The 17,780-nt window shown below is 43.4% G+C and overlaps 1 long non-coding RNA gene across 1 annotated transcript in view; it reads right to left on the reverse strand.

Moving 5' to 3' along the window:
- Positions 1–16,847, reverse strand: part of LOC119974596 — a 45,793-nt gene extending 28,946 nt beyond the window's left edge. The window contains exons 1-3 of the long non-coding RNA XR_005462528.1: positions 16,826–16,847; positions 12,116–12,136; positions 911–940 (exon numbers count right to left, since the gene is read on the reverse strand). This is a non-coding gene — a long non-coding RNA (uncharacterized LOC119974596). The remainder of the gene's footprint in view (positions 1–910; positions 941–12,115; positions 12,137–16,825) is intronic.
- Positions 16,848–17,780: the final 933 nt, after the last annotated feature.

Below are 17,780 nucleotides of genomic sequence, written 5' to 3' on the forward strand. Positions count from 1 at the left end.
ACATGTCAGAGATTTCCCATGCCTCTTTGAACACGGGATATGCCCCGGGGAATGAAGGATTACAAGTGTAACGCCCCTGTTTCGGAAATGCATAAAAGATAAATCAGGAAACCTCAGTCATTTTAGCTTGACATCAGCAGTAGGTAAACTGATGGAGTCCATCATTGATGAAGAAATAAATGTGCTTTCTGAGAAAAACATTTTTATTCCTGGCAATCAAGGCGGAGTTGGCAAGGGCAGGCCATCCCTGACACACTTAAAGGAGTTATTTGTCAATATTACACAGACAGTGAATGAAGGTAGCGCTGCCGAGGAAAGTGTTGGAGGTGGAATCCAGATGATGTTTCAAAAGAGATCTGGATATTTATTTGAATGTGATGAAGTTAGAGAGCTGCAGAGATAGGCTCGCGGAGTGGAACGAGTTGGGTTGCACTTTCGGGACCTGGTGCAGACACAATGTGCCGAATAGCCTCCTTCTGTGCTGTAAGTTAAGATGAAAAAAAATCAGCACGGTAGCATGGTGGTTAGCATAAATGCTTCACAGCTCCAGGGTCCCAGGTTCGATTCCTGGCTGGGTCACTGTCTGTGCGGAGTCTGCACGTCCTCCCCGTGTGTGCGTGGGTTTCCTCCGGGTGCTCTGGTTTCCTCCCACAGTCCAAAGATGTGCGGGTTAGGTGGATTGGCCATGATAAATTGCCCATAGTGTCCTAAAAAGTAAGGTTGGGGGGGTTGTTGGGGGTATAGGGTGAATACGTGGGTTTGAGTAGGGTGATCATGGCTCGGCACAGCATCGAGGGCTGAAGGGCCTGTTCTGTGCTGTACTGTTCTATGTTCTATCTAATATTTGCATCGATCGGTTAGTATCTCCAGGTCTCAAGGATAGACGGCAGTCGTACAGCAAACTCCTTACCAGATTTGCACTTGGTTAGATCAGGGGGGCCTAAAGGCAAATAAGACGATATGTGCACATTTACTGTTTCGTTGCGAAGTACAAACAGTGCGCCATGATATAAACTGTGAACGCAATAATTATATTTCAGGAGAAACACCAGTTTAAGCCGTAGGCTGTTCAGAAGCTGAGAATATAATACATGGAATTGCATCTTTTGTCGTGACGAATTGATCGAAAAGTGGAAATAAAATGAAACGAAGAGAAACTAAAGAAATACGTTCCATATTGTTTTTTATTTTCATGAAACCAGTAATGTTGATTCCAATAGTTCCTTGGTATATGGGATTGATATTTTAGAAATAATGGAACATGTGCATAAAAGCAACACGAGCAGCATCATCCGAAACGCTTCCTTTAACAGGAAAGCGTTTGCGAAAATCATTTGAAAATAGCTTGCAAACATTTCCTTGATTGTCTAATAAAGTGTGCGCATCACATTTATTGCCTATCACCGATTCCCCTCGTAATCGTGCCTTGCTGGGCCGTTACTTTCCGCCTTCCACATCAAACATGGGAGTTTGCCTTACGAAATGTAACAATAAATTCATGATGATACGCTGACATACTCATATAAATTTATAGAATTCAAATTCCAACGTCAGTCCTCTTTTAATACCAGCCCAATAGTTTCGGGATTAACAGTCCTGCGACGAAGCATCCACCCCACATATTTTAACAACAAGATGCATGTGCATATATTTGGTACAATGAGGCTTTTAACTGTTTGAAATTTAAAAAGCGGAAGTCCAGAATTGGCGCTGATTGGGAGGCATCACCCGGACACATTGAGTTCAATATCTGGAGTATTTACATTTTACACACAATCCGCAGTATCGTACAGTAAGAAGTCTTACAACATCAGGTTAAAGTCCAATAGGTTTGTTTCAAACACTCAGTGTTTGCTTCAGTGTTTGAAACAAACCTATTGGACTTTAGCCTGGTGTTATAAGACTTCTTACTGTGCTCACTCCAGTCAAACGGCGGCATCTCCACGTCATGGCTACCATCGCCACCACAAATTGCCGGCTCAAAGTGGAGAGGATGTCCAGGAAGATCGCGCATATAGTCACTGTCATTAAGTTTCAAAAAAGGTAGGGCAGCACGGAGGCGCAGTGAGTAGCACTCATGATGCTGATGTCCCAGGTTCGATCCCGGCTATGGGTCACTATCCGTGTGGAGTTTGCACAGTCTCCCTGTGTTTGCGTGGGTTTCGCCCCCACAACCCAAAAGATGCGCAGGCTAGGTGGATTGACCACGCCACATTGCCCCTTAATTGGAAGAATGAATTGGGTACTCTAATTTTTTTTTAAGAGTTTCTACATTGGTGTAAAAACCCCAGAAAAGATCCAGAATGGGCTACAGAGCACAAACTCACTCAAGTCGATCTACAACACAGACTATGCTGAACGGCTCTGCTACTGCACCTCTGTCACACTCATCAAACACAACGTACACCAGCTCTACAGCAGTTGATGCATCCTGGAAACAAAGATAGAGGCCATATTCTCAACTTGCGCTCAGCACACAGCAGGCCAGCTGCGTAACACCGCCAAACAGATGAGACAACGATACTATGCCACCTATATGCACAGCAAGAACAGGAAGCTTGAGAAACTCGGTATCCCCACCAGCAGCCACCAAGCTTCCCCCGGTACCACAATATAAAACAATGCAGGGAAATCTATTGTCAACATGTCGGACTCACCCTTCAACCAGCCGAAATCGAAGTCCTCAGCAGAGGGCACAATTTATCCTCCAAAATTGACCCCATCAGTCTCGCGGCAGACACAGAGGAATCCATCAGGCGAATGAGGCTCCGGGAATTCTTCCACCCGACCCCAGGAGGCCGACAGCGAACCCAGGGAGACGAGCAATGAACCAGAATAGCACACAGCGAGATATATGGTTCAGCAAACGAAAAGGAAAGAGTCGAAAAGGTCCACTCCGGAAGGCCGCTGCACTCGACTCGACTGTATGCACAAGCCGTCAGGAGTCGTGTCAATGCCAGATTCATCAGTCGCATTCACAACGCAGCCCCAAACACAGCGCAACACCATCCATGGTCTGAAGACCAACTGCAACATCGTCTTCAAACCAGCAAATGGAGCAGCTACTATCATTCTGAACAGAACGGCTTCTGCAAAGAAGTATACCGACAATTCAACAACCAGGAACACTACAGACAGTTACCCGCAGATCCAAGCAAGGAACACACTTGCGCCAACTCAACGGACTGATCAAGACCTTGGATCCAGACCTTCAGAGCACCCTTTGTGCTCTCATCCCACGTAATCCCCGCATTGGAGATCTCTACTGCCTCCCAAAATACAAAAGGCAAAACACCAGGCCGTCCTATCTTTTCAGGTGAGAACTGTGTGAGGTTCTGTGTGAGAACCTCTCTCGCCAAATCGAGGGCATCTTGAAACCCATCGTACAAGGTACACTCAGCTTCTGTCACGACACAACGGATTTCCGGACAGAAACTAAGCACCCATGGACCAGTTGAACCAGGAACATTCATCGTCACAATGGATGTGACAGCTTTCTACTCCAGCATCCCCCATGACGACGGAATTGCTGCAACAGCCTCAGTCTTCAACACCGAAAACTGCCAATCTCAAGACGCAATTCTGCAACTCATCCGCTTCATTCTAGATCACAACGTCTTCACATTCGACAATAAATTCTTCATCCAGACGCACGGGACAGCCATGGGGAGCAGATCCGCACCTCAATATGCCAACATCGTTATGCACAAGTTTGAACAAGACTTCCTCACGGCAGAGGACCTTCAACCGACGTTATACACCAGATACATCGATTACACTTTTTTCCTTTGGACCCACAGCGAAGAATCACTGAAACGACTACACGATGAGATCAATAAATTCCATCCCACCATCAGACGCACCATTCACTATTCTCCAAATTCAGTTGCTTTCTTGGACACACTCATCCCCATCAAGGACGGTCACCTCAGCACTTTGTTTTACCGCACGTCCACAGATAACCTCAGGATGATCCACTTCTCCAGCTTTCATCCAAAACAGATTAAAGAAGCCATCCCCTATGGACAAGCCCATAGGATCTGCTCAGACGAGGAGGAGCATAACAGACACCGACAGATGCTGAAATAAGCCCTCGTACGAACGGGATATGGGACTCTACTCATCGATCGACAGTTCCAACGCGCCACAGCAAAAAACCGCACCGACCACCTCAGAAGACAAACACGGGACACAACTGAAAGAGTCCCCTTCGTCGTCCAATACTTTGCTTGGGCGGAGAAACTACGACATCTGCTTTGCAGCCTTCAACACATCATCAATGAAGATGAACATCTTGCCAAGGTCATCCCCACACCCCTACTACTTGCTTTCAAACAACCGCGCAACCTTAAACAAACCATTGTTTGCAGAAAATTACCCAGCCTTCAGAACAGCGACCACGAGACCACACAACCCTGACAGGGCAATCTCTGCAAGACATGCCAGATCATCGTCATGAATACCACCATTACAAGTGGAAACACCACCCACTATGTACGGGGCACATTCTCGTGCGACTCGACGAATGTAGTCTACCTCATACGCAGGAAAGGATGTCCCGAAGTGTGGTACATTGGCAAGAGCATGCAGAAACTGCGACAACGAATGAACGGGCATCGTGCGACAATCACAAGGCAGGAATGTTCCCTTCCATTCGGGAAACATTTCAGCAGTCAGCAGCATTCAGCCTCTGTTGTCCGGGTAAGCATTCTCCAAGGCGGTCTTCAGGATACACGACAACGCAGAATTGACGAGCAAAAACTTATAGCTAAGTTCAGCACGCATGAGTGCGGTCGCAACCGGGATCTTGGATTCATGTTGTATTACATTCACCCCCCCACCATCTGGCCTGGACTTTCAAAATCCTACCAACTGTCCTGGCTTGAGACAATTCACACCTCTTTAACCTGGAATTACCCCCTATATCTGGATCTGTAATGATTTGATTACCTGCTAATGCTCGCATTCCAAGCATGTGTTTGAAACAAAGCTGTTGGACTTTAACCTGATGTTGTCAGACTTCTTAATGTGCTCACCCCAGTCCAACGCCGTCATCTCCACATCGCAGATCGTAGAGGAGTTTCCAAAGGTCTTGCTGGTTGGACAGCAGGGTGGACCGGGAACGAGACAATTTTGCACGTCAAGTGGCTGCTCGGATGTTGAATGTACAACCTTGCTTAATGGAACGCCTATGTAAGTCTGTGCACGTATCTCCAAAGAAAGTTCGGCAAAATAAAAACATTGTCGTTTTTTAAGTCAAAATACTGTGGTCTATCATCTGCTCCCAGAAATACGTATCACATGTAATTTTGAAACGTGTAACTGCGGTAGATTGAACTTTGCAGCCCATTTGTTCGATACAACAATATCGCGGTGCATCAGGTCAGTCATTTTCAAGCCATGAATCGCAAGCCACGGTTGAGTCGCGCGCGGGTATCAAGAGTACAGACCATGTGTCGCAACATTCCTGATCGCGGTTCGATGTGCCACAGCTTTCACAATTGAACAAAATAGCACGCAATAGAATGACTGGTATTAAAAATGCCTCCCACAACCTAGTTGTGAATTTTATTCTCATCATGCATGCCGCCTAAGCAGTGCGCAGGCACAGAGCGCAGGGAGGAAGAAGGCCTCCTGACGTCTGCGCGCTCACCGAGTCCCAGATTATATTATTTTAATCGCTAGAGCCTTCCTGCCTGGAGCAGTGGCAGAGAGAGCAGGTCACGTAAACTAACATGGCCTGCTCCAGGCGCAAGAGAGATTCCTCCATTTTGCAGCTGCAAGTGGTGCTGGTGTGACCTTCACGGCGCCTAGGCGAACAACCAATGAAGACGAAGCAGCAAACAGGAACAACGTAGCGTAACCGTGATTTCTCGAGGCGTGTTATATTCAACTTGCTTCTGCACATTCGGATTCAAAGTTCATATTCGTTGTATGCAGCGATGCACTTTCAAATAAAATATTAAACCTCAAATGGTCAAACAAATTTGACGACTTAAACATATTGAGTTCGAGAACAAACCTCTTGATTTTTTGCAACTGATGCAGTAAGGTAATAACGCTTCTGCTGTAGTCATTATCAGAAATGAAGCATTGTATAACAAAGTGGAGTTCACACATTCCTTCCGTGTCGATGCCGGTTTTCCTCTGGGTGCTCAACTTTTGTCTCCAATGCAAACATGCCCCGGTTAGATGCACTCGTAATGCAAAATTGCCCTGTGATGCGTTTTGCACGGGTAGGGTTCGTGCATTGGAACTGGGTAGGGTGCTGTTTCAGAGGGATGCGCTGATTCGATGGGACAAATGACCTCCTTCTGCACTGGAGGAATGCTATGATTCTATGAAACCACATCCTTATGACCGAGCAGGCTCGCCTGTCACATTTATGGTCCGTGAAAGTGGCAGGTCAAGATTGCTGGGAGCGCACGTCACGAACGTTGACCACCGTGGGTCTCGAAGGTTGTCCAGTTCTTAAAAATGGTCCTGGGGAAAAAGTTTGTAAAACACTGCACCAGACTCAGCTATCCAAACTTCCCTTCTGGAGTTTCGCCAACCTATCTGTGCTTAGTCATTCGTTTGTTCAACATAAGCATTTGTAATTAATTCAACTGCTCACTGCACATTTTCTTGATGACATTTGCCGGCACTTCGTGCAAATTATTTCAATATTTCTGCACCGCGACACTGGTCCCGACCGCCCGTCGAAAAAATAACGCTAACAATCCACTGCAGTGGTAGCAATCATTCAAGAAACATCAACTAAATATGACAATCCGAAGTCACCTCACAACTGCACGCACCAATGACTGCCTCATGAGTTGATACCGTTTGAAGAGTTCAACATTGCCCACATTGACTGCCTGCAAAAACAGTGAAACATCAGATGCACTAATACAATAGCTACAGCCGTTAGTTATGATATGTCCAGAGATTTGGTGACGAATGCTCAAACAATTGAGTTGATTATTGGAAAGGAAAACTTTGTGATCGCCAAAGGAAGTGCGAAGAATTCCGAGAAGGAAACGCAACAAATGTCGACGCAATTGGAGAGTTCAACAGTGCTAATGTTCTCCTTAGACTGAAAGTACAACCTCGGCTACTGAATCTTTCTATTGCAAGTCTATTGGCCATTCCGGAGATGTGTGTTGGAAATTCAGCCGGAAGCGATTTGACATTATTGAGCGTCATCCAGATAAGTGTCCCAATGATTTCTCTCCGGCCAATGCCAAAGAGAGTGGTTAAATATCGCTGCCTTTTGGCATATTCCAAATCACCTCTATGAAACAAACATGGTCACTGTTTACCTGGTCATTTTTTGTTATTGTTTGGAAAAGCATTTCACGTCCCTCCTATCGATGCAGAAGGGGCTGGTTTAGCTCACTTGGCTAAATCGCTGGCTTTTACAGCAGACCAAGCAGGCCAGCAGCACGGTTCGATTCCCGTACCAGCCTCCCCGGACAGGCGCCGGCCGGAATGTGACGACTAGGGGCTTTTCACAGCAACTTCATTGAAGCCTAATCGTGACAATAAGCGATTTTCATTTCATTTCATTTCAGAAGCTAGATTCATCTCAATAATTAATCTCAAAGGAATTGTTTGAACCCCAACTCATTTTGTCCCGCAAAGAAAAAATCATGTTCCTGAGTGTTGTCTATGAATTCACCTCTCAATAGTGTCCACCTGGAACCTTTGTAAGGAAATAGTAGAATCGAATATAACCTCGCCGATTGTAAAGCGATAGGGAAAGATGTCGTTTGAAACATGACGGTCTGATCAAGCCCGAAGGAATATGAGGAAATACATGCGAAAATCCCACAAAGGGATAACAGCATTCAGAAAAGCTGGTTTGAAGTGCCCCGACACCTTTATCACACAGGCGTTAAGACAACAGCTCTAAAAAAGGTTATGCTGTAATCTGATACATTTCTTTCAAGTTAGACAAATTCTCGCAAACTAAGTTTTTAGGTACAAATTTTTCATCCTTTTATTGATGTTAATTAGTTCAGCAAATAATGTATTAGAATTCCCAGAATCTGAAGTGAATTGCGTGAAATAATGTGCATTTGTGAACAATAGAAACTTTGTGTCATCAGTTAAAAGTGTAAGTCTGGAGATAACGGTTGTCTGCTAAGGCATAAATTAACATCAAGCAGGGATCAGTTTAAATATTGGCGAGAATCGGATGTGTCAGTCTTCTAAGATTTGACAAGCATCAAAGCATTATTTTTACCGATGCTGATCATTGAAATATCGTCTTGTTAGACATTATGAAAACTATATTAGTACAATGGACAAATAAATTATACAAATGAGCAGAAGATATTGCTTTAAGATAATGCCATGTAACCAGCACAGCTGTTGGAAGGGGAACAAATACCCTGAATCGCTGTTTCCAAACACATCCAGCTCTCAGAGCTGGTTCGGTGGATGGGAAGGACTGAATGCGAGATCCAAACAGGGAATCGAAGTTACTGAGTACACCCACAGATCAGAAGAGAGATTGTCCAGGGGGCCACGGAGGTCCGAACAACGAGAACGGAAATTCCAGAAGCATTTTTTTTAACTTGTTGCAAAGACAGAGATGTTATCTTTTGAGGTACTATAAAGTAAGTTAATAACTCCCCTTAACCTGAAATAGTGGTTACTACAAAATATCGAAAAGTCTACTGTGGTATTAACTCAGGTAGGCTGGACACAGGATCGAAGCTCATAAGTGGTAAGTAGATAAAATCCTCTTTGTCAGTATAGGCTACATCGGTTAAAAACTTGAAACATTAGTTTGACCTGAATAGCACCTACTTCATTCTGCATTAAGGAGTCGTGGAGTGAAAATCCGTGCACACCATTTAAAAACTCGTTTTGAATATTTTTGGTTTATGGGACATTTCCAATCAAAGTGGTGACTTAAATTCACGATCAGCAGCAGGAGTGGATTTTTTGCTTCGAAAACAATAGATTGAGATGAATGTGTTCGTGTAGGGAAATGGTGCCATTGCACCCAAGAGAAGTAAACGAAGGAGATCCGATATTACAGTGCCAACGCAGGACAGCAAAGTTCAGCTCGTTCGAATTTGGCCATTATAGTTTTTATTGATGTGTTGAAATTAAGCTACGATTATGGAACAAGCAAGCCCCGGATCCGGAACAGAGAGAGCAATGGAATTGTCACACGTAGCCTAAAATCCTTGGGGAGGCATGCTGTTAATATCTAGAAGACGACATTAACGGGCTTCCTCAAGTCTAGACAACATACATTTGTGAAATTATGTTAAATATGACCATCTAAATCACAAGACAATGAGCAGATAGAAACAAATATGACTCTGAAAGTAAGAAGACGCAGGATGGAGTAACAGGACGTACATCTCAAATTAAAATCCTGAGGGCATCATCGGGGCGCTGTCGTTAGCATTGCTGCCTGTCGGCTGATGTCGCAGTTTCGCTCCCGACTTTATGTCACTGTCCGTGTGGAGTTTGAGTAGGTTTCGCCCCCACAACAAAAAAATATGTGCAGGTTGAGGTGGATTGGCCACACGAAAGTACCCGTTAATTGAACAAAATGAATGGTGCATACGAAATCTGTTCAAATAATCGTAAAACCAGGCATGTTCCGGTAACAGGGAACAAGCTAAGTGAGCATCTCGTGAAACGTCGAATGCTGCGAAGCTATGGTTGTTTTTCTCTCCAACCGACTTATCTCTAAATTAACTGGTGCCCAACAAATCTCCCCATTTATATCAGAGAGCGTGAGTGTGATTCTGCTGCGGGTTTTAAAACAGCAGTATGTACAGCGGGATATCTCTGCCAACAAGATCCACAGAGCGTACAATGCAACTGATCGCAGAGATGTTGATGTTAAATCAACATTCATCATTCAATGATGATCAGCAGAGATGTCAACCAAGATGTTGACACTCTATGCTCATCCCCATAATTCCGAATCGCTAGCTGTACCGGATAGATTTTATCAAGCTGCAATTTCATTTAAGCAACGATTTGAGCTGCAAGTTGTATCCCGACGCGGTATTGGAGCGTGCAGATAAGACACCTCAGAAAGCTATCAGTTTATTATTCGGAGGCAGTACATGTTCACAAACTGGCATTTGACAAATGTCTTTCTGTTGCCATGCCAAGGAAAAACACCTCACCAGAGTACGTGACACACAGCACTTTTTGTAAAGCGAGGGCGTGACGCCGATCCACGGTTTCTCAGAGTTCTAAATACCCCACAAAACCACCAATCTCCTTTCTTTCAAACTAAACACATGTATTGCTTTCTGGAGCTGATCTAAGTTCTCTCATGGAAAGTTAGGGTTTAAGCTGTAACGTAGAATCCCGTTTATGATTTAAGAGATTCAGACCCACCAAGGGATCGGGAATTATTCGATTTCAATCGAGGAGGAAGAGGCAACAGAGTTGTCACGTCGTGTGGGAATCATCATGTAAAACTGCCAGACACTTCGAATTTGGACAGGAAGAAAACTGAAAAGCAATCGTTTCATCCATACGAAACGATGGTGGTTAGCATAAATGCTTCACAGCTCCAGGGTCACAGGTTCGATTCCCGGCTGGGTCACTGTCTGTGTGGAATCTGCACGTCCTCCCCGTGTATGCGTGGGTTTCCTCCGGGTGCTCCGGTTTCCTCCCACAGTCCAAAGATGTGCGGGTGAGGTGGATTGGCCATGATAAATTGCACTTCGTGTCCTAAAGAATAAGGTTAATGGGGGGGGGGGGGGTTGTTGGGTTAAGGGTATGGGGTGAATATGTGGGTTTCACTGGGGTGATCATGGCTCGGCACAACATCGTGGGCCGAAGGGCCTGTTCTGTGCTGTACTGTTCTAAATATCTAAATATCTAGATTCTGAGATCTAACCTGAAAGCCTGTCCAAAAAAATACATTTAGAAGCTACCAAAGTCAAAGATCATTTCCCATGACCGGCTGATGTCTCTGCTGCTGCAGTGGTTCAGGTTTGAAACATAAAAAATAGAATGCAGCTGGGAACTTCCATGGTCCTTGATGGCTGTGTGTCTGACATGCTTGTATGGATGACAACACGTCTGCATTCACATTCACGTTCTATTCATTTTTCGGAAGTTCATAATTAAAACCTTGTTTATATGTAAATGTTACAAACTTGACCAGGACATCAAAAATAATTAAAGACATAAATGAAAGTGTCAAAATTGTCAGTGAAGTTCCATCATGCAGAGAAATATTCACGTTGACAATTATGCCGAGATGCTAACGCTCCAGTGAGCTGCTGAATGCCAACTTCAAAGGCATTATACAAAATACGTGGACGGTAAATGAGCCATGTCGAAGGGCGGATAATGCCACTCTGTTAATTGAAAGGACTCTGCAACCGTTATTTATGTTCTCAATGGACGAAAAGTTAACAATCCTCGAGCATCAGAGGAAAGAGAAGTGTCTGAACGACATAGTGATCTCTTACAATTCAGATGAATCACTGTGAAATCACCCAACCCCGCGGTCCACAAATCTATAATCGAAGATCGTGGGAAAAATAAAATGGTCCATTACAGCAGGAACGCACAGTGCATTTAGTTACATGAAAAATGTCACCGCTGTGAAATTACAGGACGTTCTGAACTTCTGTAATATTATATGCATGACTAATTAAGCTCTAAAAGCCCATCAGATCATGGACGTCAGCTGTAATGGAACAGCAGATTACTCAGCATTTCTTTCATCCTAATGATTTCCACGGATGATTTCAAGGTTGGGTTTATGATTCTGCATTGTGTGCCCAGGTGAAACTGTTTTTGTGTGTTTCTTACAGTCCCGCTATGTTCCTGCTTCCTAACGTTATCGTTCTTTCACCGTGAACGCAAGCTGGATGAGTTGCAGTTGGCAGTTCTCTTCCAGTGCATTGCCTGTATGAAAAATAAAGTATGCCTCAAAATTTGCTCTTATCGACTTGCCGCTGAAAACACGCTGACAACTTCGATTTAGCAGTGACTAAATCTTCAAGTCTATTAATGTTACCTCTAGCTGACAAGAATGTTTTCATAGTAATATGATCCTAACAGTCGCCAAATGGGTTCGTTCTCTCCCAATATGGCACAGATGCAGGACTATTTTGCACTTTCTTACCAGAGTTCCACATTTTCAGCTCTGAGGAGCATAAGAACAAGCTGATGAATTTCGGACGCAGGGTACAGTTTATTAATAACAGCAGACTATTCTATTCTGTAGCAAAACAAAATGGAAAGGAACTTTGCTGGAAGATTATACAAACACCAGACACAGGTTCATATGATAATATACAAGTACCGTCAATCTAACAACCTCGAAGTTATCGAAGAACGTCAGATATCAAGAGGAAGACAAATATAATTCAATATTGTTCGACTGATTGGCACGATCGTCATGAGAGTTAATTTATTTCCTGGATGTAATTCAATATGTGGGATTGATACATGACAGCCGATTGCAGTGATTGGCCGCGGTGGAAGAACGTAATACACAATATATGCATTGTAAAACCACAGTTTCCATCCAGTGTTCCCCAGAGATAATTGATATGAGAAAAACTATGTTGATCGATATCAATAAATATTAGACACACACTCAAAAGAAGCTTCAAAAAAGACAGCACAGCAGATATGTTGCGGTTGTGGCTAATGACTCTGAACCGAACTGCTCGTGTCGTGCGTTATGTTCCCAAGGGATATGGGGAGTCACCTAATGTCGCAGGAGCTGGTGGTGGTGAGAGGCTTGTTCGGGGATGGATGGATCGTCTATATGGTCGAGGATCGGTGTGGTTTCGCCGAGATGTTGAAAGTAATTCCCCTTAAGTTAGAAGTATTTTTTTTCTCATCCCAAGACTATCAGTGTCGCTATGAGTGCAAGAGTAGAAGACATTCCGAATCGAGCACTTTAAATCGATTCTTTAGACGGCTGCCATCCGCACGCAATCGTCAATGTTAATGGGACTATCTGAACACTTTCTGTATATAACCGCAACGTGCGAACTTCGAAGAGGGATTTCCCAATGCAATTTGTGACGTTTATGCTATGCTCCTCCACGAATACGTCCTTCGGAGAAAATATAAATGCAATTTGCAGAACTTGTAATCATGAGCAGGATGATCTATGCAGAAATAACATCGTAACATAAATAACGACCCGTCCTACGTGTTAACATATATCATTACAACTGGAACGTCGGCGGAGAAGAAGTAGGCCAACTGGCGCCTCGAGCCTTCTCAGCCACTCAGTGAGATCATGCCTGATCTTTTGTGGACTCAGCTCCACTTTACGGGTCGAACACAAGAACCCTTAATCCCTTTATTCTTTAAAAGTCTATCTGTCGTTATCTTAAAAACATTTAATGACGGAGCCCCAACTACTTAACTACTTCACTTGGCAAGAAATTCCATAGATTCACAACCCTTTGGGTGAAGAGGTTCCTCCTAAACTCTTTCCTAAATATACTTCCATTTATTTTGAGGCTATCCCTCCTAGTTCTGCTTTCACCCACCAGTGGAAACACCGTCCCGGCATCTATCCTAGTATTCCCTTCATAATAGTATATGCTTCTATAAGATCCCCCCTCCACCTTCTAAATTCCAACGAGTACAGCCCCAGTCTACTCAACGTCTCCTCGGAATCCAACAAATTCTGATCTGGGATTAACTCGTGAATCTCCTCTGCAAAACCTCCAGCGCCAGTACGTTCTTTCGTAAGGAGACCAAAACTGAACACAATATTCCGGGTGTGGCCCCAATAACAACTGATACAATTGCAGCATAACCTCCCTCGTTTTAAACTCAATCCCTCTAGCAATGAAGGACATAATTCCATTCGCCTTCATAATCACCTGTTGCTCCTGTAAACCAACGTTTTACGATTCATCGCCCCTGCACACCCAGGTTTCTCTGCACAGCACTATGTTTTAATATTTTATAATTTAAATAATTATTCCTTTTGCTGTTATTCCTACCAAAATAGATAACCTCACATCTGTCAACATTGTATTCCATCGGCCAGACTGTAGCCCATTCACTTAACCTATCCAAATCCCTCTGCAGACATCCAGTATCATCTGCACTTTTTGCTTTACCAATCATTTTAGTGCCGTCTACAAACATGGACACATTGCCCGTGAGCCCCAACTCCAAATCATCTATGTAAATTGTGAACAATTGTGGGCCCAACACTGATCCCTGAGGGATATCACTTGCCACTGATTGCCAACCAGCGAAACACCCAATAATCCACGCTATTTGAATTCTATGAATTAACCAATCCTCTATCCATGCTACTATTTTACTCTTAATGCCATGCATCTTTATGTTAAGAAGCAAACTTTTTTGTGGCAACTTGTCAAAGCCTTTCGGGAAATCCATATATACCACACCCATTGACTCCCCGTTATCTACCGCACTGGTTATGCCCTCAAAAAATTCCACTAAATTAGTTAGGCACGACGTGCCCTTTATGAGCCCATGCTGTCTGCAAATAGAGCAATTTCCATCCAGATGCCTCGCTATTTCTTCCTTGATGATAGATTCCAGCATCTTCCTGACTACAGAAGTTAATCTAATTGGCCTATAATCACACACTTACTGACTACCTGCTTTTTAAAACAGTGTTGACACCTTTAATAATTTGCAATCCGCCGGAACCACCCCAGAGACCAGAGAATTTTGGTAAATTATCACTTGTGCGTTTGCAGTTTCCCGAGCCATCTCTTTTAGTTCTCTGGGATGCCTTTCATCAGGGCCAGGAGACCTGACTACCTTTAACCCTATTAGCTTCCTCATCACTACCTCCTCAGTGACAAAAATCATCTCAAGGTCCTCACCTGTCATTGCCTCATTTCCATCAGTCACTTGCATGTTATTTGCGTCTTCCACTGTTGAGACGGACCCAAAAAATCTGTTCATTTCCTGAGCCATTTCCTCATCTCCCAGTATTAAATCTACCTCCTCATTCTCTGAAGGACCAGTATTTACCTTAGCCGTTGCTTTTTGTTTTATATACTTGTAGAAACCTTAACTGTCCGTTTTTATATTCTGACCAAGTTCATTCTCATTATCTATCTTTCTCTTCTTTCTAGCTTTTGTAGTAGCTTTCTGTTGCCCTCTAAAGTTTTCCCAGTCCTCTAGTCTCCCGCTAACTTTGCCACTTTGTATGCTTTTTCCTTCACTTTTGTACTCTCACTTATGTCCTTACATATCCATTGACGATTTTCCCGTCTTCTGCCGTCATGTAAAATCAGCTATTGAAGTTGACAATCCGAATGAGAAAACATTTGCGCTTTTCGTCTGAAGTTAATTAACTGTTCTCGACACTTTGACAGGATTTGGAGGTATCTCCAGATTTCAGACACTTCGTGCTGAAAGAGTGTGTTGAAATTCTGAAGTTCGAAAATTCTTTGCACAACGAGCTGGCTTATAAAAGTGATTAACCGATAGTTGACGAGCAGTGCGAATGGAAAGAGATATCTTGGAAATTAATTCGCACGTGGTCTAAAGTAACCGTTCGACAACAAAGCCATGGCGAATGACATGGCCCGGTTAGGTTCGTGCCGCAGACACGGACAACGTGCTGTCCACAAAAGTACGACATGTTTTTGATCACTGCGGAAAACATGACTGAGCTGTTACCTGTGCACGGAAATATATATGCTATTTTGGAACTTACTACCGAGTACCGAGGCATGTTCGAACGTTTTACAGGCCATACAATATAGGGAAACTTAATTCCAAGCATATAAATGCAATACTTGTGTCATTATTCGACAAACGATTAGTGCAGACACATCTGTGCGTCACATATCAACAACTTGACGCGAATGTAATAACATGCATTTGACGACGATGTATTCAATCTTAGGCATATATTATAAAAAGCAACACGAATTCCATTCACGTGTTTGAAACTTAACGTCTGGCGTCCCTATGCTTCAGTTTGGTCAGCACTCTCTCTTTCTGTCTCTTGCTTTCCCTGTCTGTGGAACTCCCAGTGAGTTTCAGAAGATACATTGCGGAGGGAATTATAGAAGTCCATTGAATTTTTGGAAGTCACAAGTCTCCCACCGACATTGTCAGTCGCTTGGGTCAAATGCAAAGGCAATCTCTGGAAGTAATGGTGGGAACGTCAGCAATCAAAAAAAAAGTAAATGAACGTACTTTGTTAAAGACAAAGTGGAACCCTGTGAGTCAGAAGAAGCATTAACCCCGGAACGTCGTTGCACAAATGTCGCCAATCTCACTCCGTCCCCAACACATACCCTCAACACACCATGGTTCCGAGAAATTTGTTTAATGCAACTTCCATGCTGCAGGTCGAAATTTTGGAAACTTCTCAACTGCTATACTATTGTCTGCAAGGCTAATTCTCCTCCGGAGGCCGATCTGATCCTGGCAGTTCTCTCTAATGAAGCAGTGTATTGACCAGAATTACTCTCAGTCTGCGAGCATGTGTGAGGCAGTCCTTTAATTCTGCACTGTGTACTTAACTGGAGCAATCGTTCTTGTTTTCTGTGTAGTCTTTCGTGCTGCGCATTCATCACGTTATGCGTGCTTTGCAATGAATCCATAATGGGTGGATTGGAATTGGCAACCCTCTTACCTCTGACCGTGTAATTATTTTGTGCAAGATTGGATTTTCCTCCAAACGAATCCTACCTCTACCTGGGTATCAGATAGCACCTAGGTTGGACGAACCGTAGAGGTAGTTATATTAAGCTCTTCGTGTCCATATCCATTCTGTTAATCTTTAGAAGGGGCAGGTATTGATCATATCATTTCAATATCACACTGGGACAGAAGAACAGTGTTCTTCGTTACTTACCATTTTCCAACTTGGTTTTCTCTGTGTTGAAGTAAGAATATAATCATTAATGTAGCGAACACTTACAATGTCATTTTGAATATCAAGCAGACCTCAGTGAAAGCAACGGTGAACCACGACATAACTTAGACAAAATATCTTCAAAGCGCATGACATATTTTGAAGGGACATGAAGCACAATTGGTATAACATTGCGCCTTGGAAATTCAGTCCTTTATCATGGATTGTTCAATTAAGAGCATATGTGAATTTGAAGAGCTATATCATTTAATAATTACAGAATGCACAGCTTTTTGAACACTCTGCCATTTAAATTCCATTTTTTCAAGAAGCGTGTTTGAATTCCGAACACCGTTCAGGGTACACACAAAAATGGAGCAATGCAAATTTAAGTACCTGGAATGAAATAAACAGCTGACGTGCATTGTTTCCAGAGATAAAATAACAAATGTTTAATAAAATCGAAAATACTCTTTGGACAGATATGAGTTAATATCAGGATGAAACTCACAACAGACAAGGTAATAACGGGGATTTTGGGGCCCATTCGCTGGAACAAAAGTAGTCGGGTCTGGAGAAGTGTGTTGTGTGAATGACATGATGGTGAGTTGTGGGGTTGGGGAATACAATACGTTTTGGGTGCTAAATTAGGGAGGATGATTTGACTCGTTGTGCCCGGTCCCTTTGGGGTGGGAGTCGAAGGCGATTTACAGTGATATACTTGGTGTGGATGATTAAAATAGTTATTCAGTTGTTTGTAGTTTTTTTTGTCTGTTCTCCTATCAGTACAACTACAGTGCCAGATCCATTAAAAACTCGCCACTATAATCGATTTACGCGATTTTTTTCCAGTCCAGCGCCACCATTGAATGGAATATAGAACAACTGGGTAATTGTCAGGTCAGCACTTATATAGGAACGTCAATTACGGATTCCCAAAGCTAAATTGGAGCAC

Source organism: Scyliorhinus canicula, chromosome 12 (assembly GCF_902713615.1).
Source record: "Scyliorhinus canicula chromosome 12, sScyCan1.1, whole genome shotgun sequence".
Lineage (NCBI taxonomy): Eukaryota > Metazoa > Chordata > Chondrichthyes > Carcharhiniformes > Scyliorhinidae > Scyliorhinus > Scyliorhinus canicula.